We start from the raw sequence: 4066 nt of genomic DNA, 5'->3' as shown, positions 1-4066 counted from the left end.
GTGTGTTGTGACTGTTCCTCATTGTGTGATTATCTACTTACACGCCTAATGAGCTGTTATGTTTCACTTTACAGATTACCCAGCCAGCAGGAGTTTATTGATTCAATATTTTTAGTTCAATGTTGCTTCAGTTGTGTCCCCAGACAGCGTGCGCGGCACTGAATGGAGTCCTGGGGGCCTGTATGTGAATGAATGGGGAGTAGGCGTCCCTGGTGCTGAGCCCTCATGGAATCAGGACTTGAAGTAGGTGGGTCTCTCTTTGTAGCCGGCTGAGTTCAAAAGAAGCCTTTCGTGGCGTCTCCAGAGGGATCCATCACAGACACACAGGGGTTTCATACTGGATAGATCCCTTTGCCGAGAACCCCATGTGTGTGTTTGACCTTTTGGCTACAGTCTGCCATAAAGTTACAAACATGAACAGTGTTTAGTCTCTTCAACATGATCACACTTTGACACATTTCACTGTTATGCAGTTTGGCGATGAACAGCTGGATCAATAATGTAGTTTCGAGATGAGACTGAACTTGATAATCTCAGCGCTCCGTGGGTTATTGCAAATGCTATTTATTATATATGTTTCAATTTAAACACCTTTGAGCAAAAAAAATAACACACCCCTACCTGTCACTCTTCCAATAAAAATGTTTTTCTTTGTCCAGACACCCTGCCATAGATTAAGTGCAAATAAAATTGCCCAATTGATTAAGAGAAGTTTGGTAAAAATGAATTTTTGACATCATTGTTCGACTTTTGAGCATTGTGTTGAAGCATTAATGAGATGGTTACAAACGGTGGGCAAAGTCTGATGAGTGGTTTGATGTTGAGAATCGGGGGATCAGCTATCCTTATAAGAGGTACCTGTATACTTATACAGCGCTACAGAAATGCTGTTTTTATTTAGTCTATAGTATGAATTATCTATGCTCCCCAAAGGGCAAATCAATTGCATCAACCAGTTCATGATTAGATTCTGTTTGAATCTGGAATGACATTGCCACATCATCTTTCCACTTTTCCTTTGTTTCCATCCAAGAAGGTCAGCTCTTATAACGAGGCTACTGTATTATGAATGGAAAGGCCTATTTGAATTCATTATGATCTATTTACTTCATATTTCCTTATCATCCGTGGATGTCTTTGGCAGTGTTGGAGTGATGGAAGGATCTCTTGGCCACAGATTAAAGGAATTATCAGCTGAATATTGATATGTTTGATTGAACCCTGGGAGCTGTGGCTTACATTTGTTTGGACTGAACACATAAGACACAAATATGATTCGTAGGCATGAGCTTCCTTTTGGTAATTATTCATACTTCGTCCTCTCCGTTATAAACATCTTATTTAATGAAAAACTGAAGGGTGCTGCACATAATGCATATACATAACGGAGCACTGGGGTCCATGTGGGATGCGCCTCATTTGCAATTGACTTAATCTTCAAACATCAGTAATTAACTATTACTATTTGAAAATATTTTGGTAAAAGAAAAAAAACCTTTGCAGTGTAACCAAACTATAAAAGTACTCCCTCCTCAAAACAAATTTTAAAAAAAGTTTAGAAATCGAGAACTCTCTAAGGCAAGATTATATTTATTACTGTAATGAATTTGTGCCATTCGCAATTTTCCCAGGTGCATTTTGTTACAGTAGTTAGGAAAGGGACACCGAGCTTCTTAGTGAATCTGACACCCTTATTTAAAGGACACACTTAAAAGCTAAATGTTATTGTAAAGCTGCTAGGGAAAACTCTAGCAGGGAACAAACTGCTTAACACTAATCATTGTTATTGAAACAAATGACAGCCACTGAGATGAAAGACAATATTGTAGAGATGTCCCGATCCGATCACGTGATCGGGGATCGGAGCCGATCACTTGATTTTCAAAAGATCGGAATCGGGAGGAAAAAAATCGGGGATCAAGATTTTTTTATTTTTTTTTAAATACTTTTATTTTTATTTTGTATTCAATGTTACAAAACAAAAATGACCATGTTCAAGTCTTAAAGTCATCCTGAGGCCTTAGTTTTGGTTTCAAATTCCACAACATCATGTATGTGTTGCTTCTTTGGGGCTTGTTTTCATAGACCTATTTCTCTCAAATCTGGCAACAGAGTGGGCAGGGCACAGTGTCTAATTGTAGCAGTAAGCTAACGAGTACTGATAAGCTTTATTTTTGTTTTGATCCAATGCTGCACAACTGATCCAATGCTGCTGTGAAAAAAAGAAGCTATATCCATGTTGGATAGAATATCCAGTTTAAATAAAAAAAATAACCTTAAGGGACAACTTGAATGCTTTTTTTCTTTTCTTTTCTCTTAATGCATTGCATAAAGATCGGATCGGGAAAAATCGGTATCGGCAAATTGTCAAAATCAAATGATCGGAATCGGATCGGGACATCCCTACAATATTGTGTTTGCCATGTCATGCTCTTCTTTAAATTAATTGTTTGCCATCATGATTAACACATTTTGCATCATCTGGTAATGTCCTAAGCTTTCACTCCTGTAGCTGTTAGCATGTTTGAACTCGGGGTGACCTAAATGTTTCACCGCTTCCTCCGTGTCCTGTGTGGCGCCTCAGCAGTGTCATAGCTGCTATCGTTTGATGGTAATTGCGTCTCTCCTCCGGCTCTTAGCATGCTGAGATGGTTCCTCATCCAAAGGCAGTTCCTTTACTGCTCTGAAAACCTGCATGCATTGTCTTTTTTTTATTCAATCCAAATAGCTTGTGGTCAAAAACACTCTTAAATATGGGCTGCTCGAAAGGAGGGCGGAGGAGGCGTATAAATCCATAACAACAGCAATTATTTATTAGTGACAGCTTTCTATGGCCATTTTAGTTCAAATGCTTCCACTGCAATTGATCCCCAAAGAAAAATCAATGTTTATGTGAAAGCTGTAGCTTTTAACCAAACGGACTGCTGGCTCCGTAAGGTCAAGGATTGAGTGAGTGAAGTTTTTTTTTCTCCTTGTGTTATTAGATTGCCTATCTATCATTGTAGTGTCATGCGATTGATACTGACTAGGCTTGAAAGAAAGATGGAGCAAGGCCATTGTTGCTCCCACACAAGTGTAAAGTGTAGCCTGAATGCAACAGCAACTTGTGTAGAAAAACGGTTTGAAATGAGCAGCTAATCACCTACTGCTTCTGCTGCGTGATGGCTCTACACAACATTTACAAACCCAGCATGTTTAGTAGAAAAGCAGCAGTTGGGTTTGCAGCTGTGGAAGGATGATTACCACCATGTATGTTTGCAAATCAGTTAAATTAGGGGAAATCTACTCATTGCTGTCCACTTAAAATCGCATGAACTGTTCATTAGCTTTTTCGTATGCTTGATGAATTCATTTAACCATATATTAGTATTCTAACCATCACATGTAACTTTCCAGGTATGAAAGAAATATTTTCTGTATACTGCTGAATTGGTTTACTCTCCTGAGCGTATCTGTTTTGAACTGAAGGCATCTCTTCCGGCCTTTAATTGCACACGTGTTGCTCCTTCCATCCACGAGGTAGATAACACCATCTGCTCCTTGTCCGCACAAGTCCAATCATAATTTCAAAAAGAGAAAAATATATTCAGTTCCTTGGCAAAGATTTCATAGTGATAAGGGAAGCTTATTAGAGAATATGAAACGCATGTTTTTATTTTGACTTTAAAAGTGTTTAATATTACACCATTATTTGCAATGGTATGTGTTTGTATGCAATATGTGTTGGTCTTTGAGTTCTTTGGGATTGTAAGCACATCAGGCAGATGCCTCTCTCTGGGTTTCAAAGGTGCCAGAAACAGATGCTTCCCACGCATTTCAAAGGAGACATTTTCCTGGCGTTTGGCCTTGATCATTTTCCGGATATGATTAGATCCCAACACATGGCTTCAGTCATTAACTGGGAGGCAAACAAAGTCAATAAAATAAGTTTGAGTGTTTTTTACTTCACCTTTAAGTGCGGTGCTGAAACGATTGGATATTGAATTGATTTCATCCATACTATTCTGATAATGGATTAATCGGCAATGCAATTTTGTCCCAAAGAATGACCAATTTCTCAAATGTG

Source organism: Notothenia rossii (genome assembly GCF_949606895.1).
Source record: "Notothenia rossii genome assembly, chromosome: 11".
NCBI classification, from domain to species: domain Eukaryota; kingdom Metazoa; phylum Chordata; class Actinopteri; order Perciformes; family Nototheniidae; genus Notothenia; species Notothenia rossii.
Note: the sequence above shows the minus strand (reverse complement) of the source record.